Source organism: Choloepus didactylus, chromosome 14 (genome assembly GCF_015220235.1).
Source record: "Choloepus didactylus isolate mChoDid1 chromosome 14, mChoDid1.pri, whole genome shotgun sequence".
Classification (NCBI taxonomy): Eukaryota; Metazoa; Chordata; class Mammalia; order Pilosa; family Megalonychidae; genus Choloepus; species Choloepus didactylus.
Genome location: NC_051320.1, coordinates 41855440 through 41882078, shown reverse-complemented (window position 1 = coordinate 41882078; position 26639 = coordinate 41855440). Strand labels below are relative to the sequence as shown.

The window sequence follows — 26639 nt, the reverse complement described above, 5'->3', positions numbered from 1 at the left end:
GTGCGGCACTTAAAAATAACACTGTATGAAATAGAGAAGTACTAGTCTCATCTTACAGATGAGGAAACTGAGCCTCAGAAAGGTAAAAAGGCTATAGTAATATTTCTCATGATCACATATTACTAGGTCTACATGTGTATATATAATTTACTATTAACATGTATGGAGTTTGACTGTTAAAGACAGTCTTAGTTAAAAAAAAATGAACAATCACTTACTATGTACCAGGAACTGTGCTAGACACTGGAGATACAAAGATGAGTAAGACACTTTTCCTTCTTTCAAGGAGCTCATAGTCTACTGAGGAGACAAACCTGTAAACAAATAAACAGCGTTCAGCCTGACAGTTTCTAAAACAGATGTAAAATGTAGAGCAGAGTATCTGGGCACACAAGTGAAAGTAGTTAATGCAATAGAGATCGGCAAAGAGGTCACAGAGAAGAAAACCTTTAAGTAAATTGCATCTTGAAGTGCGATTCTACAAGCATCACCCACAAGAGAAGGAATGGAGCATTCAGAGAACTGCTGGTATGGCTGGACAATGGAAAATAAGGATAGTGTAAAGTGAGGCTTTAACTGGCAAACAAGGCAGAGTCTAAATTGCACAGGACCTTACACAGTAGTTTATATAAGGTTCTATATATACCATCCACATTAGTTTAAAATTTTATTAGTAATGAGACTTGCATTTTGGAAAAATAATTTTGGCAACAGAGAGATTAGATTTAAGATAGTAAGTTTATCCAAACTGGGCACTGATAGTGGAAATGAAAAAACTGTTATGTACCAGATCTTTGACCAGATGATTATGGGACAACCGAGGGTTAGAAAGAGAAAGGAATCTGAACAACTAAAATTTCCCCTTTACTACCTGGGTAGATGATGGTGCTGTCATAAACAGGTTAGAGAGTAGAAGAAGGAGAGAAAATTTGGGGAGACGATACTGCACAGCTTTCAAGCGCTGACTCCAGAGTCAGACTAGCTGGATTTCATCTCCAATTCTACTACTTAAGCCCTATGTGACCAAGTAAACTTCTCCATGGCTCATTTTCTATATCAGTAGAATACGAAGAACAAAGGCATCTACTGCAGGTCATAAGAAGATTAAATGAGATAATACATGTAAAATGCTTAGCACTTGAAGTGTATGGCAGAAAGTAATCACTAAGTAAAGACTACTTACTGTTCTTATTGTGGGAGAAGGGAAGTTTATAATAAAAGGAAAAGTTTCATTTGGACATGTTGTTCATAAAAACCTGTTAATATCCAGGTGGAAACATTTAATAGACAGATACAGAAGTATACAGCTCATAAAAACGTCTATGGAGAAGAAATATTTTGGAGTCACAATTTATATAGGTGGTATAAAATTCGAGGGAGAGGATGGGCTTGTTTAATGAAGGAGACATTCTGGAATAAACACTGAGTAAAAATCAGAGACAGTTTCTAACTATTTCCAGCTACTGCTGAGCAGTAATAATCAGATATGGGTGCTTATCACAAACCATCAGTGACAATCTGCATGGTGGTATGACTTTTCTCCAGCTGTCTCTAGTCCCCATGGTGTAAGAACAGGGAAGAACTGTATGATTATTTCGGGTTCAGGAATTTACAAAGTCCTTGTGTCAAAAGAGAAAAGCAAAGTCTGAATATTAAACTTTAATGGAAAATCTGGTTATTCATTCAAGTGTTAAAGGTCATAATCTATGCCCAGGGGATATGGCTAGTTATATCTAAATTGATTAAGTCCAGTTCAAACCCTTAAAAATACCACAGGGTTGTATAAAGGTTCATTATTATTCAATTGCAAATAAAAGAGGCAAGTCCTGAATGTAGATATAAGCTACATTTCCAGTCCTCTAAGGTTAAAGATATATTAATTGCCTTATTCAAGAAGTCATTCTTAAGTCAGAAGCAAACTTTTTAAAAAAAAAGAGAACATCTGATTCATTTTGTGTACTAGGCCAGAAAAATACTGTCACATTTCTGCCTGTATTAAAATACAGAAACAACTCAGTAACAAGATAGAGGCTAGAAAAGTCTAATCAAAAAACATTTAATGAATGTGGAACCTGGGAGGTTAGAAAGCCCACATTTAGGTAAAGCTATTGTATCAAGAGCACAAAATTTAAGAATGTGGCAAAGATAATGAGAAATGGGTTAACTATGTCTCCCTCCCCCTAAATTATCCAAGATTCAGCAACTCTAAAGCAGAAAATAAGTTATTTCATAAAAACATAAATTATAAAATATGAGATTTAATTTTAAATCATCTAGAAACATTACTTTAAAGTTAATTTTAAAAAGATATTGTTGATCGTTTCAACATAACTTATGAAATGGAACAGGAAACAATAGGGTGACTAACTCGTCCAGGTTTACCCAGGGACTATCTGGAGAAACCCCTCAGTTCTGGGCAAGCTGGGATATATGGTTACCTTGGTAGACAATGTAATGGCTCTAACTGCCTAGATTCCTTTTTTGATGTATGCCAAAGAAATTTTTCTGTTGGAATCCTGTATTTATAAAGCATAATTATGTTAGATTTTTCAATTCCGCATGACAAATATCCAGAAATGAAAAATCAATTCTTTAGGGGCTAACCATGACCAGGCCTCACTATCACTATCACATCACTGGGACTCCAGGCTGGGAAATGGGAACTAAGTGGGAGTAAGAAGCTTTCTCCTCAATATCCAGTGTCTTTGAGCCTTCAGAATCCTTTACTTTTACCAATCTCTCCAAACCATCACCAATGCTGTTACCTAATGATCCAAAGGCATTTCCAACTTCCTGATCAACCTCATAACTATTCTTCCCATCCCACGCCATCATCCCCACTCCAGAGCTTTGGCATCTATGCCAACAACTCACTGGCCTTGTATCTTAACAATCTCAATTCCAATCACTAGCATTGATGACCCCAACCTCGACTTGAAGGGCCCTACTCTGCTCATAACCTTCCAATATCTCTACCATCGAGTTACCCAATGGCATAGTCCACTCAACTCAGGGACTCCAATCCCTTGCTGGGGAAGTCACCAACACTCAGCAGCCATTTCCCAGCACATCTCCGAGGCCTCACCTACACCCCTCCTCTTCTTTGTGTGCAGATAGTTCAGTATGTTTCCATTTCGCAGCCTAGAGGGAGACCTTAGGTCTAACGGAATGGCCTGAACTGGACCCTGGAAACAAGCAGGTCCAGCTGCTTATCAGACTGGGAATTCTGCACAAAGGTTGCTTGTTATTTGCTTTCTGCTCAGCAGCAGGGCCCCCTTCCCCTTGGGCAGCACAGGCATCCCTCCTCTCCTACTCAAAGAGGTTGTGCCGAGCTGATACCCACGGACCCAGACCGGAGCACTTGGTCTGCCAGAGGGACCAGCCATTACAGGATCTCCTCCCCTGCTCTTTGGCACCCTTTGTGCTGTGTAAGTAATAAAGCAGTCATTTACTGAAAGTCTTTGTTGTGCCTGAGCTTGTGTTCCCAAGATGAACCTACAGCAATGTGCTGAATAACCCTCCAGCCTTCCTTCTACCTAGTAGTACCCTGTGGTAATAGCATCACTACTTTATGTTTGCACATATTGCAGCATTTTCAAATTTTCACATACCTTATTTCAGGGAAATAGGTTAAGTAAAATTGTTTCCAATTTTAACAATGCAATATTAACATTATTTTAAATATCTATTCTCTGTCCCACAGGGCTTTTCTCCCAAAGATCTTGCCTCACCCCTCTCCAACAATTGTGCCTTTCCCTCTACCTTCAAATAAACTTGGTGCTGAGATCTAATGTACACTTTTTAACTGTTTGGGAAAGAAACTAGCTGATTTCTTATCAAGTTTTCCTGCCCACACTGAGCTTTCCCTATAAATATCACCAATCCATCCTCTTAAATGTAAAATACAGAAATATCACCCTCCTGATAATTTCTAAGTGTGTCAATGAATGAAAAAGAACACTTTTAAACTGTGTTAGTCCAGCGACTTCAAAGCACTTGCAAAATCCACGATACAAAGGACAAATAAAAATGGTGATCCCTACAGATGCCCGAGTCAATTCCTATAATAAAACTCATAATATTTACATAATATACATATGTATTGCCTGTCGGTTCTATTTTCCTGGAGAACCCTGACTAATACAATAATCAAAGCAGCTTAATTTGCTTTTTATATCAGGGTGTTTGCCCCAATTAATGAGAAATAGTTACAATAATCTGCCCAAAGCAAAATTAACTCCCACCCTTTCAAACAAAATGTGTTTCATACAACTTTAAGTCAATAAAATTTGAAAGGTCTTCTTATCTATACAGAATGCAGATTCCTTCAAGAAAAAGCAAGACATAATAATAGACTTTGGATAAAAAACTAGAGGCTAAGCTAGCAGGAACCATGACACACCAAAGTGTAAGCCAGTTCAGAAGATCAAATACCAAAGATACTTCTATTCTGAGCTGAGAAATGCTGGTGTTGCTCTTTTCCAAGTGAGAGGTTAGCAATTTCTAAAGAAATTCCACTTAGGGCAAACTTAATGTAAAGGTCTAAACATCTAGTAATGTTATAAGTTAAAAGAAACCCAAGTCAAAACTCTAACAATTAAATGTTCCTTTATAAAAGAGTTTCAAAATCTGCTTGATGGTCCAATTACTTCAAATATAGGAGTGAGGGAGTAAGACTAACAAAATACTGAAAATAGGAAATTATCACTTAGCACAGTCTAAATTGAATTTGGATTTGAATTTCTGCTCCTATACTTACTAAGAGGCAGCATAATCACTAAGAGCAAATTTTGCTGTCAGACTTCCTGGGTTCAAATCCCAGTTACCACTTGACTGCTTGACTTCTGGCAAGCTCCTTTACCTCCTTGTGTTCAGTTTTTACATCTATAAAATGGGAATGGTGCTTTGTTTGAAATGTTGTGGGGTTTTTTTGGTTGTTGTTTGCCTGTTTGTTTTTAATTTTTTGATAAACAAAGTTAAAAAATTGAAAAAAAATCAGTAGAAAAATGGGAGTAAAAACTAAATGACAAATAGGGTGGGATGGGGGGATGGTTTGGGTATTCTCTTTTCACTTTAATATTTTATTCTTATTCTGATTCTTTCTGATGTAAGGAAAATGTTCAGAAATAGATTGTGGTGATGAACGCATAACTATATGATCATACTGTGAACAGTTGACTGTATACCATGGATGACTGTATGGTTTGTGAATATATTTCAATAAAACTGGATTAAAAAAAAAATGGGAATGGTAACAGTACCCACCTTATATGGTTATCATGAGTATTAAATGAGTGAATATTGACAAAACACTGAGAAAACCGCCTGGCACATAGTAAGTGCTTAATTAATAAATAAATTAACAAGAAGTCTGGCCAAGTGACAACCTCCCTAAGTTGCAGATGCCTTAGAGGTAAGATTAATATCATGTAAAACACTTTGTGAATTATAAAATGTTATGCAAATGCTACATTATTAGGAACATAACATGAGAAAAATAAGAGTAAATATGAAAGGCAACAAATGAAAATTAAATAAAGTACTTATAGGAAAATATACTAGATCCTGCTAAATCGAAGTGATTTTATCAGTTAATTCTCAATACTGAGGTTACCCTTTTAAGATTTAACGAATTTTACATCTTTTATTTTAAGTAACTCCTGATGGAAATTTCTATAAAAATATACTATACACACTCCTGTCCTATATTAAGTCTCTGAAAATGACCCCACCTACTTTTCAAAATAATTGAACACCTATGTCACTTTTACCTCCTAAGGTAACCCCTCCCTGCCCCTCCAATTTATATCCTGCCTTCTTTGGTCACCTAACAGATTTGGGGCCCATTCCAAAACAAAAGAAAACCAAAAGTAACCAAAAAAGGCGGGGGGGGGGGGCAGAATCCTTTGGCCAAGTAGCTCCTTAAAGAATTATCCAACCCTCTTTCTCACCTCCTCCTCACTCCTCTACCACTGTAATTGGTTGCTGCCCTCTACCGAAACACCCACCACCACCATGGCCAATAATGGCCACCTCACAGCCCTTTTCTCCTGGGCCTCACTGCACCAACAGACAATAGTTGAGTCACTCAGTAAATTACTGGGCCTCCATGTTGTCCCTATGAAATCCAGACCCAAGCCTCTAATTGAATCTTTCCAGTAAAAGAGAATCAGTTTACCATGTGGCAAGAACAACCAATCAATAACCAAACTAGATACCAGGCATTTCTTTTAGCAAGTTTTCTGAATTAAGTCATTCAGCATAAATATATCAGGCATGTTATCAAATAATGTGCTAAGCACCCAGGAATACAAAAATCAGATAACATATGCTCTTAGCCCTTTCTGAGTTTATAATTTAGTAGCGAAACGGACAAGTAAATCATGAGTTTTAAGCTTACCGATAGGGGTATGCAAAGAATACTACAGAAGAACAAAGGAGGAGCATCTTCATCGGATTTGGTGGCAAGATGTGAGGAAGCCATCAGGAAGCTATTCTGAGAGCTGGTGACAGACGAATGGAGTTGTGGAGGACTCCTATTTGGGAGTAGCAGAGATGAAAGGAAAAAAGTACTTTCAAGATATTCTGTGCTTAAGAAGAGCGAGGTGACAGATACAGGCAGGCAAGGGTGTAAGGAGAGAAATGCAAAAGATGAACCTATCAAGGTTGAAAGAAGCTGTATCATGAAGAATACTAAGAAAGCAATAGAGAGCCACTGAATTTACAGTATGGAATGAACACATATTTTAGAAAAATTGCTCTGGCAGTATTGTGAGGGAAACCTGAAAGTGGAAAAGGCAGGAAGTGGCCTGAAAGTGGGATAGGCAGGGAGTGGCCTAAAATACGGGGGAACAGAGTAAGGAGCAAAGATATTACGGAGCAGAATCTACAAAAATTTGTGGACTAGGGAGATGCAGGGATAAAAGAAAGGGAAAAGTTTAGGGTTGCTCCCAGATCTAGTTGGGCCAAAGAGAAGAAAGATAGTACCAGTATCAAGATAGGACAATCATTTTTATAAAAAGCATACTTTGGGGAAAAATGATGAATTTCCTTTGAGATATGTTGTTTGATGCATATGAGACACATACAAGTGGTGCTATCCAGTAAACAGTTATCCAATTTCTTGGTATCCCTTAATCAATTACTTCTCACTATCTCCACCACTACAAATGTTATCTCCAAGCACCATCATTTCTTACCTGAAATTTAAAAGCAGTTTCCTAAATGTTCTCCATGCTCCCATCCCATTACCTATCCTCCAGCTAACAAGAGTGATCTTTTCAAAAGAAAGAATATCACAATTCTGTTTCACACTCCAATATTCCCTCTCATTTTAACCAGAATAAATACATACTCCTACATGACCTTGCATGACCTGTCACTTTTGCCTCTCTGACTTCTATCCCTCCCCTTTCCCCCTTGAACAGTGTGCTATCCTCACTGGCATTCTTGCCATCCTTCAATCAGGTTACTCTGTGCTGCCTCAGGACATCTGCATTCTCTGCTCCATCTGATAGTCTTTGGCTGCCTTCTCCAGGCTCACCTCAAATTTAATCTCTTCAGATAGAGTTCCTCAATCACCCTAAGCAAAGCATAATCCTTGCTCCTCCAACTCTACTACCTTGCCCTATTTTGCCTTTCCTAGCAAATCTCAATTATTATTCTTTAAATTCCATCCCCATCTTCCTTGCCAAGGAAAGTTCCTTGAGGGCAAGAACTCTTAACTCACCATCTATTACCAGAACCAGAGTGGGCCTGGCTGGGGCAAGGCTTCCAATAAATAATTACTGACTGCTAGAAAGAGCACAGTAAAGAGATATATGCTGGGGTTTCCTCAAGATATGCAAGACATCCCACAAGCAGAGTTCAGGAGTAAACTGAAAGCTAACCTGTTGTGATAGGCACTCTGCTGAAGCACATGAAGTCACCCAAAAAGGGCTACTGTATATGACAGAACTCTGGGGCACACTCATACTGAAGGGCTGAACAGTAGAAAAAGACCATGCATAAGAAGGAGAAAAACCAGAAGAAAAACTTTGAGAAAGTATTTCAAAAAGGAGGAAATAGTGGCCAAACCCACCAAATGCCCCAATAAGATCAGTAAAAAGAGAAGAAAAAATTAAAATTGTTCACTGGACAATATGGAAGTTACCAGGGGCCTGAGCAAGAACAATTTTTAAGTCAGGACCAGAAGCCAGTGACATAAGAAGTAAAAGAACAGTCAGAAACCTTTTCAGACATTTGACCATAAAGGAAAAAAGAAGATAAAGGCTTAAGGGAAGTGTATATAGGTTTGTTCCTGAAGGCAGCAAGGTGGTGAAGTCACAGAAGAGAAAATGATTACTAAAGCAAGTTCCCTGAGCAGGCAGGACTGGTTTAGAATTTACAAAACAGAGTTATGGACAGAAACAGTTCTGCTGTGATCAATGAGAGAAACAATGGGTGTAAATGCAGGTACCTCTGAAAGTGTCTGGAAGGGAAGTTAAGGAGATTTTGCCTAACAGCTCCAATTTCCTCAGTAAACCAGAGGCATTCTTTGAAGCAATGGGAATACAACCGTCAAAATAGACAAAATTCCTTTTCAACACGGATGTGACTAGGTAAGGAATCTGAGACAAGAAATAAGGTTTAGAATGACTGCTGAAAGAGGTAGAGACAGACAGAGCAGAGACACGGGCCCAGCTGTGCAGTGCCACCAATCCCCAGAGATGACTGAAATTTTTCCCAACCCATCTTACTAGCTCATGTTTGGAAACAATGGCATAAATGGTTAAGGCTGCTTAAGGCATGGTTCCCGAAGAGAAAGGGCACACTGCAGATACTATCAAACTATTTCCAGTCCATCAAATCCATCAAGTATATACATACTCTCACCTCCATTCACCAAAGTTCAGTTAGAGAAAATAAGAGGATTAGTATTCTCCAGAAAAGCTTTTTTTCAAAGCTCACTGTTCATATACTTCTAATTCATTACCAATTTTCTGCAACCTGGTTGTTTATCAGAATCACCATGGAATAGGCTACACTGGGGACCCTAGGTGATTCTAACACACAGATTTGCAGACCAATGGCTTCCAACATGTTATTCCCACCTCTCATCTACCTAACTTCTAACCATCCTTGATAACAGCTCAAGTGGCAGCTCTCCTAATTTTTGACTAGTTGCTATGTCTTCATAGCACTTTAATCATGTTTATTACTCTATCTCCCCCATTATGCCATAAATTTCTTTATTACAACTCATTTTTGTAATTCCAGCCCCTAACTCAGTGCTAGGGGCTGGAATTACGAAAATATATGGTATACATATATTTTTATACATACATATATTTTTATACATACATATACAAAAATATATGTATGTTAAATGAAGACTGTTAATTAATAAAACATGAATTCTGCAGAATAGGTAGGGTGGTTAGGTTCTGAAACTAAAATGTTATAAAGAAAATCCTACATAGATGCAACCACCAGCCACCTATACCCGCTCTCTCCCATCTTTGCCCTGCTAATTCTGAATTCCAAGAGAAACTTTGTCTATGCTTAAGTGTCCATGACTACTTAACCAACATCATTTCATCTCCACAGCCCAAAATAAGAATTTAATAGAAAAATAAAAGATATGTTACTAAAATGCTAACCGAACTTATTAAATACCCAAGAGAGCAAATATATATATATACAAGAAAAAGCTCATGAAACCTGGACACTCTCCAGACCTAACCAAATATTTAAAATAATTCAGAAGTAGTATACTTATCCTCAAATTATACATCAATTGGATTCCAGAAATTTGAGGAAAAGACTGCTTAGAACAGTACAAATTTTCCCATGGAAACAATGTTGTAAGTGGTGATAAGCCTACTGGACTCATGATATAGCTGAATTACTTCCAGGGTACAAGGAAACCTATTGTTCCACAGGGATGTTTCAGGACTTCCACAATACTTATTTGTGTGAATACACAATGCTCCTATAAAATCAAAGCATAATTCCAAAGTAGGTCAAATGCTGAGACAGAAAAAGTACTGAAAGCACTCTACATGGTTCCAGAACAAAGTAAATACTCAATAAATTATAGCCATTTTTTAATCCAGTCTCCCTGATTTTAAACTTTTGTGTTCATCCAAACAGCTTCGTTTTCTCAATGAACACTAAACTGTAAAATGCAAGAAAGCCAGGACAAATCCTCACATTCTATCTACCAAGCCTAGCTCAAAGCTGCATATAGAAGCTGCATATGCTTAATACATATTAACTAATAAAGGATACTTAATACCAATTGAATCTTAAAAAAAAAAAAACAAACACTGAGGAAACACACTTAAAACCACATGGACTGACTTAGTTTTTAAGTGCTCTTCTAAATGAACTTCCATACTCTTATACTGACTTTTTCCTTCAAAATTATTTATCATTGAAATGAAGAAAGCATAAAAACTCCTGCAGAAAATACTCCCCTGAAAATCACTAGTTTAGAAGACACTGTTCTAGGCAACAAACAGTTCCATTAAATGGCTGAACAAGACAGTGCATCTAAATGTGTCTGGGCCGTGGTTTTCTCATTAAATGAGAGATGGAGAATAGGCTATATTAAGATTATTTAGCTTAGCATTATTTCACTAAAAAGGCTGTATATTTCATGAAAATAGGAAATAGTAGCAAATAGCCCATAATCACACCAAACCACTCACAACTACTTCATATTTTTCTTAAACATTTTTTTACCTAGTTGCAATTCTGGTGTACAAACCATTTTGTATTCTAACCCGTCTACCCCTACCCCACCCCAATTTATAGTAAGCAATACCAGTTTGCAAACTTCATGGAAACCTTGGCCAATATCAAAGAACAATTTAATTTATGCTTATAGTTGTGAAAACTTAAGTTTGGCAACAATATTCTAGAAGGCCACAAGATGGTGATGTTGCTCTATAAAATGCCCTTTTCCTTAATACAATTAAGTGCATTCTATCTACTTCCCAAAATATGAAATTAAAAGTTTTTCTCCACTGCAAGTAAGGACAACATATCAAAAATGTTTACACTTGACTAGAAAACACCTGTGAGAAAGGAAAATACATTCACCAAATTTAGCAGCAACTATTCTCATTTTTATACTAAATAGCCATAGTCCTTAAAAGCAACAAAACAAAACATAGGACTTTGGCTCCATTGCTTTTTTTTTTTTATCATACTGACTTCTCTTCCTGCTCCATACCCCCAGGTCATAATAAAAAAACTGAAGTATATTTTTAGTTATCATGCACTGACTTTCTTGTTCTTAAAGAAATGACTCCTATTTCTCTTTTAAAAGAACTGATAATAAAAATTATTTAAGTCAACAAAGGAGAACTATACCAAAATGTTATTAGTACTGAGAATGAGGTATTCTTTTCTAATTTTCTGTAATTTCTCAATTTCTTTATGTTTACAATGGGAAAATACCAAAACTTCTTAAATGAAAAAGCACAATTTTTATAATTTTTTCCCATGCCTTACTAAACCACAATAGGAAAGTTTTCCATTCTTATACTACAGAATATCATTTAAAAATATATAATTCAATTAACACTATGCATCTTAAAACTTGGGTTCCAAACCTACAGAATCAACTTATGTTAACATATAAAAAGAGCTGTGTAAATACAGGCTATGCAGAAAGGTAAGATAGTAGAGCATGACTATCTGGGACCTCAGCACTCACCTGGAGCATCCAAGTGATGCAGGAACACAGCTGGCCTTTAACCAGCAACCTGAGCCGGGTCTCTGACTCCAACAAGATTAAGAATAACAGTGACCATTTATTGCTCTATTATGCATCAGTCACTTAACAAAAAAAATGATTTCTACTCCTATCAATTACTCTTCAGAGTCTTCAGAATCATTATTATTCCTGTTAACAGATGAGGAAAATCAGGTTTCAGGAATTTAAGTAAATTGCCCAGCACCACAAAATTAGTGCAAGTCAAGATTTGAACTCAGGTCTCTGGGGCTCAAAGTCAATGCTCATTTTACTACATCTGAGCTACGAAAACAGAATATAAAATAAGAAACACTGAGCTGAACCCATGCCTTAAATTGAGTAGTTTGCAATATCAATCTGACATTACTATGCTCTTATTTTATCACCTTAAAAAGCCAGCTTAAGCAACCTTCATAGGCAGTTTTGAGTTCTTTTAAGATACTGACTGAAAATGCTTTTCCTTAGATTGAGCAAGAAAGAACAAATAATTTTTAAATAATAAATGTGCAAAAGCATAAGCACATTAACCATGAAGGAGGTAGGATGTTGGGCACCATGTCTAATAAATCATTTCCATGTGTTCTGGGAAAAACATCCAGGAGTAACATAACATTCTTATTTTCTGAAGATCAAACTTCATGTAATTACATTACTTGTAATCTTGAATTTCAAAAAGACACAAACATTTCCATAAATAATTGCTCACTTGATTCAAAGTGAGGAATTTTAATAGTATATTTGCTTAACATACATTTTTTCTCCAAACTCAAAATTTTTTTATGAATTGGTAATCTTCAGACACACCATATTTGCTACATCTCATGAAGCAGCACAAAGCATAGAATCGTGGAAAGCTGGAGCTGCAGTGAATCTGAGAGGCAATTAAAAGACTTACTCAGAGACACAGAACTTCTTAAAGTCAGGCCAAATGCAGGAATGCTGACAAGTCAGCACTCTACCATACTGAATTGGTCACCAGAACATCATGATCCAAAGTTATGTTCACCCTCAAACATTTCCTGATTGTTTCTAAACACAGTGAGGATTCTAATTTACCAGCATTTAAGGAGCCATGGCCATTTGCTGGCTTTTAACACCAAAATGCTACTTTCTAGACTGAAAAGAGCATAGTGGGGTAATATAACACAGACCCAGTTTTTAGAGTCAGACAGACCCAAGTCCAAGCTTCAACACTACTATTTGTGTATTTTTAACCTCTGTCACTTTCAGATTTCTTATCTATAAAATGAGATTACCAACAACAAACTAATGACGTTTCGTCAGGGAGGAAAAAAGGGTGAACATTAACTTTAGGAAACAAGCACACGTGGTGCCCAATAAATGTTTAATTTCTTACTCCCAACATTCCTGCCACAATCTATTACTCTGATGCAGAGAAACTCCAATATTTTCTCCCATACTTCCACAACCATATAGATAGTGCAGTAGTTTACAGAAACACATTTTAGTCACACAACCATGTTGCAAAATGATACACAGCAAAGTCCTCCACATCCGCAGCAAGGAGATGATCAAAATTACCCTGAAGTATTTGAGATGAATAAAGCATTGCTAATTTTTTTGTTATAAATACATAATTTGAAACTATTATTTTAAAGCTACTCAAGCAACAGACACACAGAAGTTAATTTACTATTTACATATACTCTTCTTAGAACTTAAAAGCATATTGCAAAGCATAAACTTTCATTAGATATTCCTCACTCTTGGAGAAAAATATCAGAATCCAAAACACCAAGAAACACTGTCCAAAATGAGAGAATCAACTTAACAGCTAAAACTCTTCTTCTAGGATAATGTAATTCTTTTTCAAGTTTAAAATACAGTAAAAACAGAGGGACACAATCTTTCATCCACAAATACAAAAACCTATGAAAACAATGTTCTTTCATAACTCATTTGGCAGCAAAAACCGAACTAACCTGAAATCATTTGATGATTTGGCAGCAAAATCAGACCCAAAGTGTGACTATTTACTGTCTTTATTAATACTTAAACATTTTGCCAAAGACATTAGACTACTCCCCTAGATTTCATTGAGGTTTTATGTAACATAGTGTATGTATATGTATGTGTATATGTTTATGTATGTGTATATGTACCGAATTAACCTCTTTAAAATAAAAATTTGATTCTGAAATACAACTGACATAATGACAAGACATTATGAACACATCACAGTGAATACTGATTGAATACTAAGTGCTAATCTGCACAACTAATCTATGAACTAGGTATTATTATTACCACTTTACATATGATGAAACTAGGGTTTAAACAAAGGTTGACTTGATCAGTATCACTTAGCCATTAAGTGAGTGCTAGAACTCAAATCTAAGTTTGTCTTACTCCAAGTTATAATTACCAAAACTTTTAACCTAGAAAATGAAATTCCTGAGTATACTGTAGACTCTACATTCTGGGTATTCACATCGTAACATCAACACCATATTTCACAGCTCATAGGACAAAAAGATAGGAGTTTGTTGTTTTCCCCCAAAGAATGGGCTCACTAAGACCATGAAAACAATAGGCTTCTCAAACAGAAATGTCAACTAATGCTTTCTACTCAAATTTAGAAAGAATCGTGGGTTTGACAGGTTTGTTTTTACCACAAATGTACTAATTCAGTAACCTATACTTACATCAACCATATTTTTTTGTTTTTGTTTTTATTTTTCCAGAAACAGCCACAATTTAAAAATGTACAGTTCCAATGACAGATATGATCAGCTTCTGGGGTCACTTTGGGCCCAGGACCAAGGAGGGTCTTGGGACACAGGCTATTATCACCATCACCCTAAGTACATTAAAGAAAATGAGCTTGAAATTTAGAGTAATTTTAAATTTAAAGCTTTTTTTCATGCTTTCTACCCAGCAGTGCCCAAATGCTAAGAAATGACTCTCACACAAGAGATACATCATGCCAACATACTTTTCACCCAAAAAAACCAAAGTTCTATATTAGACATACTCCAATCAAAACCTCTATTTTTGAGGAGCTTATTTTAGCTAAGTAAAAAGTAATCAGATCATCTGATAAATAATCATTATGCCAAGCTTAACTCTTTCAGTAGGCATTTTTAAAAAAGAGATGTCTTCATTTGAAAGAATCTGTTTTGTACAAGTAGTACGGGTAAAGTTTTTGAACAAAAAAGCCTCTTTCAGGGTCACTTCTCTTGCCAACTCTGTACTGTAACAGTCCTGTATCAGGTTTCTATAGTTTGTTTGGATCAAGTCCTTGGCAATTAACTTAAGCCACTTAGACATCTGGAAAGTTCAGATATTCAGCTCTCTTTTATTAGGTAACTTAATGAACACTGTAGCTAAAAAAAAAAATGGCCTCAGAGCACACTAGATCCCCAAATTACAGAATCTAAGTTACTACCAGTTCTCAAACTAATGTGCATAAAACCATCTGAAATATGTTAAAAATGAAGATTCCTGAGCTCCACTCTCAAAAGATTCTAATACCACACAGGTCTGGAAGTATACTCAAGTATCTACATGTTTAACAAATATCCCCAAACACTATGATGAAGGAACTCCACTTTGAAAACATTGATCTATACCATATTTCATCTAATGATAGTGTTAATTTCTTATTCCCAGGCTGCAAAGCCAAATCAGCAACAGATGATACAGGGTCAGCCATGCTGAGTCAGCATCTTTCTCAGATTCATCCTTAACCTTTTAGCAACTTATTTTTTTAATTAAGGAGATTTGCTATGCAGCTATACCCATGACAAAACTAAGCTACAATGGTCATCAAAAAAATGAGTGGCCCACAGCAGAGTGGATTTGTTTGAATTTTCAATTTAATAATAATGAATTTACAGCAATAAAATGATTTAAGGGGGAAAAAAATAACAGTCTGAGAAACTGTCAGTCAACAAGAAGCTAAGGAAACCCAATGACTAAATTTAATGTGGTATCCTGAATGGTATCGTGGAACAGAAAAGAGACATGAGGTAAAAATTAAGGAAATGTGAGGAAAGTATGGACTTCAGGTAATAACGTATCAATATGGATCAGTAAGATGTTAGTAACAGTAGAAAGAGATGTGAGGTGTATGGGAACACTCTACTATCTTTGCAATTTTTCTGTAAATCTAAAACTGTTCTAAAAAAGTAGTTTATTTTTTTTTTTTTTTTTTTTTAAATCATCATTTTATTGAGATATATTCACATACCACGCAGTCATACAAAACAAATTGTACTTTCGATTGTTTACAGTACCATTACATAGTTGTACATTCATCACCTAAATCAATCCCTGACACCTTCATTAGCACACACACAAAAATAACAAGAATAATAATTAGAGTGAAAAAGAGCAATTGAAGTAAAAAAGAACACTGGGTACCTTTGTCTGTTTGTTTCCTTCCCCTACTTTTCTACACATCCATCCATAAACTAGACAAAGTGGTGTTTGGTCCTTATGGCTTTCCCAATCCCATTGTCACCCCTCATAAGCTACATTTTTATACAACTGTAAAAAGTAGTTTATTTTTAAAATGATTTAAGGGCTTATGTTCAGGGCACCATGCTTTCTGCTTTACAAAAACCTAGTAAAGATATTCTTTACATTTTACAGAAGAAACTGAGGCAGCAATGTTATTAAGCACAATGCTATTAGATATCAGCTCTGCCTGACTTTAAAGTTAGGTCTATTAAGCCCATATGCCAGAATGCCCTTATCTAGTTTTGCTCACTTCATGTTAAGTATGCCATAATTTACGCAGAGCAAGATTATGTAACTAATTCTCCTTCACACCCCAACTAAACACATACAAATAGTACATTCTGGCAGGCTGGGGCCAATATGTAGCCACAGTATCTTATTTCAAGTTGCGACTCAGCAGTTTGCTTCCACCCACCATGTTTAATCAGAGTTATGGGTATACTACAGAAGTATCAAAATAACTGGTTTTCTTTATTCAAATTAAAAAAAGCTACCAGACCAACAATTCTGTTAATGCTAATACATTTTTAAACTACCCAAATAATTTACCCAAGAAATAGAGCCACTGAGAAACATTTTAACATTACCCCCTTCCTTGCATCCTAGCCTCCCCTATTTCTATAAATCATGTTATTTGGTGCATTCAATCACCAAACTCTTCACCCACAACAGCTGACCATACAGTTCAAAGAAATTTCCAGAGAAAAAATCTGCACCAGGTACAGGGACCTACTGTTGAGTGTATGTGAAAACGCTTCAAAAATGCCCCAAAGCTATATATTAATGATCTAAATTCTTTAAATGAAATGAATTATTTTACTCAGAAGCTAGTGTAATAAAAAACAAAATACTGTATTCATTTCCACAGTTAGCCACGGTACTACCTGGCAGACAATCTGAATTTAAAAAGATACCACTGGGATTAGAATAAAGTGGGAAAAACTTAGCCAGCAATCAATGAATCTACCTGTCCTTGGAAAGGAGTATTACCCTATTTCTTACATTTCCATAAGGAGTCTCCAGAAGGAAAGACTATTCTTTCCTCTACAATGACTCCTCCCCAAGGAAGGAAAAGTGGCTTATCAAAACCATTTTCAAGACACTGCAAATGGAAAATACTATTTGTGAGACATAGGATGCTCAAGGCTAGTCAAGGCCAGAATGGCTCCTAGGTCTCATCTAATCATTCCAAGGGCTGAGGGGTTCTATCTCTGCATGGGGTGCTGGCTGGGATGTTTTATCTAATACAATTCATGACACCATGTGAATCATGGCTTCTGATAGCATGGGCCCTGGGTCCTGTCCTTTCTTAGATCCCAGTGCTTTCAAGCATATAGCAAGTCAATCCTGTTCCCTTATGGTAGGTAGCATCCTGGGTCAAAGCCCAAAGGCCCCAAATTTTATCTCCTTTTCTACTCAAAGATGGTGTCAGTTATTTCCATCTGTGCAGTAAGCCAAGTATTTTATCATTTGCACTTTTAGACTCACCTATCCAACTGGCAGGCCTAGATTTAAAGTCCAGATTTAGGGAAAGTAGTAGGCAGTTGAAACCTCAGCTTCCAAAACGGTTTTCAAGAAGTCCTAAGTTTTGGTGTTGTACAGCTCATGCTGTACTTGATCATTTGCAGTAGCTGTTACACTGGTGACCTCAAATAAACTTTACCTCCCAGGATTCACACCCTTGGTTAGTCTTCTCCCATCTAATCTAGGCTGGACCTGTGACTTGCATTAACCAATAGAAAGAATGTGGCAGAAATGATGCTGTGCCAATTCCAAACCTATGCATATGACCTGGTTGCTTCTGCTACTGCACTTTTGCAAGCTCTAAGCAACTATGTTAAAGGCTTGCAACCCTGCCAGAAAGAGGGCTTTAGACCACAAGGTAAGAGAGAAAGAGGAAGAAGAAAAAGAGAGGAAGAAGAGAGGGGGGAGGGAGGAGGAGAAGGAGGAAGAGAGAAGGAGGGGGAGGAGGAGGAGAGAAAAGGTGAGAAAGGAGGGAGGAGGGGGAAGTGGGGAGGAGGGGGAAGGACAGTGAAGGTGGGGGGAGGGGGGAGGGGAAAGGAAAGAGAAATAAAGGGAGAAAGACATCCAGCCTCCAGCTGAGAACAGTCACTAAAGTACCATCAACAAAGCCAGCATAAATGCCCAACTGTGCCCAGCCCAGGATATCCAAATGTGAGCAAATAAAATGGTGGTTGTTTTAAGCCACTCAGTTTTTGGGTTGTTGTCTGAGAACAAAAGATGACCAAAACAATACTCATCTGGTTCCTTGTGTTTTTGCATAACTCGTTCAAATCCAGAGAAAAAGAGGGGTGTAATTAATTACACTTCCAAACTTTTCACACAACCTCACAAGATAAAATCTATGACCTTCTTTATGATAGTGACCCTACTCCAAGTTCCAAGAGGACAGACTTCATGTTTGCCATCTGTAGCCCCAGCACCTAGCCCAATGTCTGGCACATAGTAGGTACACCAATATGTGTTGTAAATGAATAGCAGGTTTAAGAAATGTCAGGACTAAATCAACAAATGATAGTCTTCCTTATAACTCAGAAATTGGCTTTACAAAATACATTCCCCCAAAAGTTGTTTAAACATGTGAATCTCAAGTGTACACAAGAACTTTTCAGTGACAAACCTATTTTTTAATTGGCATATCTTTTTTGGTTATCAGTAAAAATCATGAAATCTTATACATGTACTTTTGAAAATAAATTCTGATTTATATGCTTCATGAATACAAACTTTCCATACACTCAGTTTTCCTAAAATAATGAACCGCATCTATAAAAGAAGAAAAATTTTAAAATTTCAAAAGGAAATATGCACACTTTACCAATGTGTTTTTCCAAACAAGAAATCTACTTTTATATTTTCCTTGACAGGAGGGTAACTATTCTATGATAAAATACCTATAAGTTTCAAAATTACCTATCAATATCCACTGCAATAAGGCTACCATTTTAACACAAAGGAGGAAATAGTTCAAGTTCAGATCTACACAGTACAAAAATTTAACAAAGATCCCTAAGAGATAAATTTAAACTTCTTCACATATTCTTCAGATATAGTCTTCAATTAAATTTCCCTTGTAGATGAAGAGACAGTTTAGTGGAAAAAGAATATTGATGTAATAATAGAATACTTGGACCTTTGCTCTAGTTCTGCCATTTACTAGTCATGTACCTTGGAAATTTAATTTCAGACACCTTTATAGGAGAAAAATCAATTGCTTACTAATTAAACTATACCTGAACCATAGTAGGGAGAGTCAGCTAGTTAATGCTGTGAAAAACATGCATTCAGTAAGAGTCCTCACTTCATTTATTTTAGTTTCAGTTTTCACCTGATAAAGGCTTTCTAAATGAAGAGGTGCTCTACAATAAGACACACCTGAATGAAGATAAAGTTCTTAAAGTTTCTCTTATTTCACTTACTTTACTTTCCTCCTTCCTTTCCCCCAACCAAAATTAAGTTACAAAGGCAATAGTACCGAAAATGGTCTGATACTGCTATCTGCTTTTCAGTCATAATTATCCCTCAGTCCGGACCAGCTCTAACGCACATAGGAAACCAAGAATGATACCAAGATTCCGTTGAAAACCCAAATGCAAGAATCACAAAATGTTAAAGTGGAAGGAACCTTCTGGAATCATATAGTCCTCCCTGAGAAGTCACTTAACGGCACTAACTATATCCAATTGATGGCAAATCAGTCACATTATCTTCACATAAGGAAGAAAACCATCATTGTTAATAAACACCTGATTCCACTTTACCCACTTGCTTAGTATACTGAGGGCAAATCTCTTTAATCCTTGGGTTAGTCTGTTCCATAATAGAATAGGAAAGAATACATTATCTAAATTCCCTATAAACTCTGAACCATGACACAAGGGTAAGGAGACATCTTTAGGTACCCTGTACAGCAGAGGTTCTTATCAGCGGATAGAGGAATCTGAAGGTTCTATTATTTTATAAAGCTACCAGATAATTCTGAGAACTGCGGCTCCACCCAACCCACTGTCCCATGGGTTCCATGGATGAACTTCAGGTGGTCTGTGGATTTCCCTAAAAGTCAGTCCACAAAGCACAGGTGCATACAGGAATTTTTCAAGCCAGCTGATTTCTTTAGTTTTACAAAGAGTTAGTTGTCCCAAGAAAGTTGACAACTACAGCTGTAAAGTAACACGTGTACTGAGATTAAAACTTTTATAGATGGTGCTCAAAATGCTACCACCATTCTCCCAACCAATCTGGATCAGAATCTTAGTTATTTTCTATTTTCTTCATTTTCTCTCTCATCAACAAATCTAGTCTATTCTACTCCCTGTCTCCTTTCCATTCCCATTATTATCACTTCAGTTTTAATCATTGCACTCCCAACTCAAAAATCATCTTGGGAATCCCACTGCCTACTAAATCCAAGGTCATTAGCCTGGCATTAAAAGCAATCCATAAACTGGCCCAAATTTTGACTTCAAGTTTTATCTCCCTTTATCCTTGTACAAATACTTTATATTCCATCCAAATACAATTACTTGCTTCTCTGCAAATGTATGAACTCTGTGCTCTTAGACCCTTTTCTCTGCTTGTATTACCTCTCCCTGTCAATCAAAAGTCACAGTAAACCTCCAAAACCAAGTCTTAAGAAGCCAGGAACTCCCTAACTCCGTAGCCCCACCTTGCCAAATGAAATGAACTCGACCTCCTCTGAATTTGAATTCCTCAGGCACTTCTGTATCGTTTATGAAACTTAACTATATGTTAGAAGACAAATGGGCTGTCTGTACAGTCCTACCTGCCTAATTAGTCTGTGGAAGGTGTGAAGGCAGAGACTGTTATCCTCATTCTTGTATTCCCCAAATACCTCACACAGTCATGCAGTAAATACTTAATACTTGTGTAAGGAAGTAAAAAAATTCAGCCAGCATGGGGTAAACAGTTAAGATTAGGCTCTCTTCCAAGGGGGACATTCTCTATCATGCCAAGCTTCCAAAAAATATAACTCTAAGTTACTGCTTTGCAAAACAGTGGTGTCACAGCACTTATAGGCAGTTTTGTATTGTAAACGAAGATCCATTTGAAAATGTTAATAAACAACATCAAAGAAATGAACTATTCCATATGCTTTACACATCTCAATTTGAGTAGCACCCAACACTTGGTCAAGTTTTCAATTTAAAAACTATTTACTACTGTATGGCTAAAAACGTGTCACATTAAAAGAATGCCTTTTTTTTTTTAAGGTGCAATATACTGCATTTGCTTGTTTATACACACAGGGACTTAGCGAGACAGATAAGTGGATTTATACATAAGCATAAACTCTCACAGAAACCTGCAGACAACTATAAACCAGGTAATTCAGGTAAAAACACCAAAGGAAAAAAATTTGACATTATTCTTTTCCATAACTATAACCTTAGCACCTTAAAGCAGAAACTCAAATCTTTTTGCACATTAGCCTACACAAAAAGATAAAACATCAAATAGAAACAGTAAGCCAAGTCAAGCCACTGGATGAAGAAGTAAAAATGTCAAAATAATAAATACTTCAGTAACGAAGGTTTCAATATAACCATCGAAGAAGCTCAACTCCAAATCGATGGAGTAAAGAAAGGGCTGTGCATAAGACTGATAGTTTAAAGGTTGTAAAAGCAATGGACAAACTACAAAATAAAGAAGAAAGAAAGAAAGGAGAAGCTCTAAGTCACAGATAGGATAAGGAATGGTAAAAACTGCAAGGTCACCGAGACCTAGCAGGTCACAAAGGTGGAAGTGGGGGCTGTGTTAAAGGGAACTGCTGTAAAGAACCGGTTGATAAAAACACGTCAGAAGAAGACATTCTAAGGCTGGGAGTCCTTGGTTTGGGACGGTGGAATTGCGGTGAAAACAGGGGCACGGGTAGTTAAGTCCAAATATTTCTGTTTGGGAAGAAGGGTTAGGGAAATGAAGAGAAGACAGAAAGGAGGCGAAGAGAAAAGCTAAGGAAGCTCGAGAACTGCGGCTGCAGAGTCACGGAAACACTTCTCCCTGCTCCAATAACAGCAGCAGAGGCCTCTGCCAGAGCCAACTCGGGGCAAGCCCCGTGACCCCACACCCAAAAACTCCGGGCTGGGAGGCAGCCAGGGCTGCACGGACCTTCACCGAAAGCCCCCCACAGCGTCCAGCCCGGGAGCGCACAGCGCCGGGCTCCCCGCCTCGACACGAAGGCACAGGGCCCGCACCAGCTCCTCACCACCGCCCCGCGCCGCGGCGTCCTTACCCCGCGCGAAGCCGTCTGCTCCCGGCGGCCAGGGGGCCACGGCAGCGGCGCCTCTTCCTGCGGCGGGCGCCCTCACCCCTCCGCGCCCAGGATCGCCATCTCGCAGCAGGCTCGTCAGCCCCGGCAGCCCAGGCCGCCCGCAGCCACTTGGAACCCGCACGACGCGCTCGCCGACACCCGACCCTCCCCCCACCCCCACCCCGGCCACGCGCCACCCCCAGCCCAACCCACACCTCCCTCCTCGGGAGCGCGCCGCGGCCCTAGGGCGCGCCTCCCCACTCGCCGGCCGCCCCGGCACCGCGCGCTACGCCGCGGTCGCCCAAAGCCTCTAAGTCCGGACCGGGAATCCAGCTCTCCGCGAGCATGCGCAGCGAGGGCGTCCCACTGACGCCTTTAGAAACCTCCGCTCCTCCGGGTCTTCAGAGTGGTCGACTGAGGTGGAGGACCGGCCAATGGGAGAGGGGGGTGGAGCCTGAACCTGTGGAAGGGGCGGGGCTGTCGCTGAGATTTGGGAAGAGGCTTCAAGCTGGCGGGGTTGCTGCTGACTTGACTTTCCGTTCCGTGGCTGAACCGGGTGCGTGACCTTAAGTAAGGTCCTCCGGGTACCAGAGTTCTTTGCTCGAACGCTATACTGCAAAAGTAGGCTGTTAATAAATATTCTTGACCTCCAGAACCCATTGTAAGAGTAAATAATACCAGAAGTCTTCCAGGCCATTTTTATTAATAATTCAAACGTTTATTCAACCGCCCCACATCACCCCATTGATGAAGCCAGTATTTATTTAGCAAGTACATGTGTCGGCGCAATCTACACAATCCCACAAGGTAGGGACTGTTACCTCCATTAGACAATTGAGTCAACTGGTTTAGAGAAGTGGAAAGATTCCCCCAGCCTCCCACAGATAGAGGCCAGAGGTGGCTAGGTACTCAGTTACTTGACAGATGGCCTCACTTTTTGCTTCGAAGAGATAATAAAGGCCATTTTTTACAAACTACCCCACCCAACCTCCAAATTACCTAGGTCCACATCCACGCTTACTTTTTCCCCTTTGTCTCAGAAGCTAGGTGGCTCGGCTTTGAAAAGCAAACCTCTTCACTTATCTGCTTCCTCCTGTGAGCCCTCTCAGTCATATCTTTAACCACAACCTGTCTACCGCCTATAACTCAACATAATGACCTTTTGATTCCTCTGTCATAAACAAATTCTCCCTTGACTTTAAACCCCTCTTCCAGTTCTCTCTCCCCTTCTCTCATAACTAAGTCTTTTTAAAAGAACTGTGTCTCAAAAATAGCTCCGACTCTCCTTGAATATTTGAACGAATACATATTCTTTTCCTCTCCTTTTCATTAGTTCCTGCCTTTTGACTTCTCACCTGGATTTGGGGCACACTATATTCACAATGATCTGTCTAAAATATATCTCTGAGCATGTTATTTCAAGCTTACAAACATTCATTGGCTCTTTAGAGCTATCCAGGCAAAGTTTAACTTGATAGCTGAGACTTCTTTTATACCCATATGCTCTGTCCCTCCTGTTTGGACAAACTTCTCACAGTTCTCTGAATGTACTCACTCATTTCTGTGCTTTAATGCATACGGTTTCTGCTAACCTTTTCCTCACCTTTTACAAGTATCCTCTCAGAAATTCCATACAAATACTCAGGGTTTGACATCCATCTCCAGAATTTATACAAGCCTCCTTCCACTTGCCTGTCCTACTGGCTAAACCTCAGCTCCCCTTTAATACTCACCTAGGCCCCTCAATTGACACCCAATTTTGAACCAGCCTTTTATTATTGAACATTTGTTTGGTTTCAAATGAACACTGTTGCAAATAGATATATTTTCATAAATCTTTTTTCACATCCTTACCACCTGTGCAGGTTTCCATCTGTTATTATAGCCCATAATCATCCATGTTCTTTTAACCCACTCTTGTGGGGGCAGACCTTTTGTGGGTGGGATCTTTTGATTAGGTTGTTTCCATGGAGATGTAACCCACCCAATTGTGGGTGGGACCTTCTGATTAGATTATTTCCATGGAGACGTGACCCTGCACATTCAAGGTGAGTCTTAATTAGTTTACTGGAGACCTTAAGAGAGTTCAAGGAGAGAGACAGACAGAGAGAGAGAGACAGAGAGACAGAGACAGAGCTCAGAGCCGACACAGACCCAGACACTTGGACATGCTAAGAGATGAAGCCCAGAGTTTGCCCCAGAGAAGCTAAGTGAGAAACCACAGACACTTAAAGAGAAAGCCCCTGGAATCAGAAACTGAAAGCAATGCAACCTGGGAGCAGAGGACCAGCAAACACCAGCTTCGTGCCTTTCCAGCTGACAGATATGTTCCAGATGCTACCAGCCTTTTTTTTAGTGAAGGTGTCCTCTTGTTGATGCCTTAGTTTGAACACTTTTATGGCCTTAGAACTGTAAATTTGTAACCTCATAAATCCCCTTTATAAAAGCCAAACTATCTCTGGTATATTGCATTCCAGCAGCTTTAGCAAACCAAAACACCACCTTAGTTTAAATTCCTAAAAGTGATCAAAAGGTATGAACAATTTTTTTTCCTTTCAGGAAAACCTTAGTTTAGGAGTCTCATTGGCTGGAATAAAAACTCAGCGCTGCCACCCAAAGCCATTCTGACTTTCATAAGCCCTAGGAACTTTAGCCTTTTTGGACCTCTTCCTCCATAAATTAATGTTTAAAATTATATTTTATGATTTCATTGGTATAAAGATAAATATATGGATATTATATATTAAAATATTTTCTATGACCTAAAAATTCATTTTTTCCCTCGTGATTTGAAAAGAAATTAACACATTTCCATGGGCCTCAAAGTATTTTGCCTAATGGAGAAGTTGATCTTGTTGTTACCTACAAACTATTAGATTTGGCAAAATTCCTTAATCTGAGGGTGCCTCAACTAGAAAATTGTGCTACCATGTGATGTTGTAGTAAGAAGTTGCTGCAATTTCTTTTTACGTGTAGCAACATGGGTACATAAGTATGGCACATAATCAATAAATTACTTCTGTTATAATTGTTATTTTGAATTTTCCCATAGCACTATATAAGAGTACAGAATTATGCTTGTTCATTGCACCCAAGTAATCATGGTATATTTGCAATAGGCAAATAAGATATCTTATTGTTGGTCCATTATCGATTTTCCTACCAGGATATTCACAAAAAGATACTTTGTATACTGTCAATATTGATCCTAGTTGAAACTATTGGTCTTTTCCCTTTTGTATTTTTCCATTGTTTTTGCTTCACAAGTCTCTTCTCAATCCAAGATGATATAATTTATCTGTCTTTATTTTTTTCCATTAAATAATTTAATCCTTTAGGGTTTATTTTGGAGTGATGATCTAACTTTCATTTGCTCTAAATAGCTCATAATCTTTCCCAGCTCATTTGTGAAAGAGTCCTTCTCTAACTATGGTAGTTTAAAAATAAGTCTACAAATTCCTCGATATTCCTTTCTTCAAAAAGTGGAGACTAATTCTCTTCCAAGTGAATGTGATCATACTTAGTGACTTGCTTCTAATGGATACAATATGGCAGAAGTGACAGTGGGCCATTTCCAAGATTAGGTCCTAACAAGAAATTGTGACTCCTCCCTCCTCCCCATGGGATCACTCGCTCTGGAAGAAGGCAGCTGCCATGTCCACATCGTGAGGACACATCAAGCAGCCCTACGGAAAGCCCTCATGGTGAAGAGCTGAGACATTCTGCCAACAACTAGCAAAGATCTGAGGCCTCCTTCCAATCTCCATATGATTGGAACATCTTGGAAGGACATTCTCCGGGGACAGTCAATCCTTCAGATGACTGCAACCCCAGCTGACACCTTGACTGCAAGCTCATCAAATACTCCAAATGAGAACTACTCAGCTAACTCAGTCTCAAATTCCTGACCCAGAGAAACTGCCAGGTAATAAATGTTTATTGTTTTAAGTCACTAAACTTTGGGGATAATTTGTTATGCAGCACTAAGCCAGGGGTTCTGAACCAAGGAAGATTTGTATCCCAGGGAACATCTCAGTGTCTTGAAGACATTTGTGATTGTCACAACTGGACGGAGGTTGTCATCAGCATCTAGTAGGTAGAGACCCGAGATACTACTAA

General features: G+C 38.2%; 1 protein-coding gene across 5 annotated transcripts in view; it reads right to left on the bottom strand.

Moving 5' to 3' along the window:
• Window positions 1–22684, bottom strand: part of WWP1 (WW domain containing E3 ubiquitin protein ligase 1) — a 128809-nt gene extending 106125 nt beyond the window's left edge. For 2 of the 5 annotated variants that reach the window (XM_037802833.1, XM_037802839.1), the window contains exons 1-2: window positions 22503–22684; window positions 219–314 (exon numbers count right to left, since the gene is read on the bottom strand). The gene's annotated coding sequence lies outside the window, so the exon portion shown is untranslated. Of the gene's footprint in view, window positions 1–218; window positions 4911–11707; window positions 15905–22502 lie in introns of those variants that run through there. The other 3 variants (XM_037802836.1, XM_037802837.1, XM_037802835.1) reach the window with 3 other exon arrangements.
• Between the last annotated feature and the right edge of the window lie 3955 nt (window positions 22685–26639).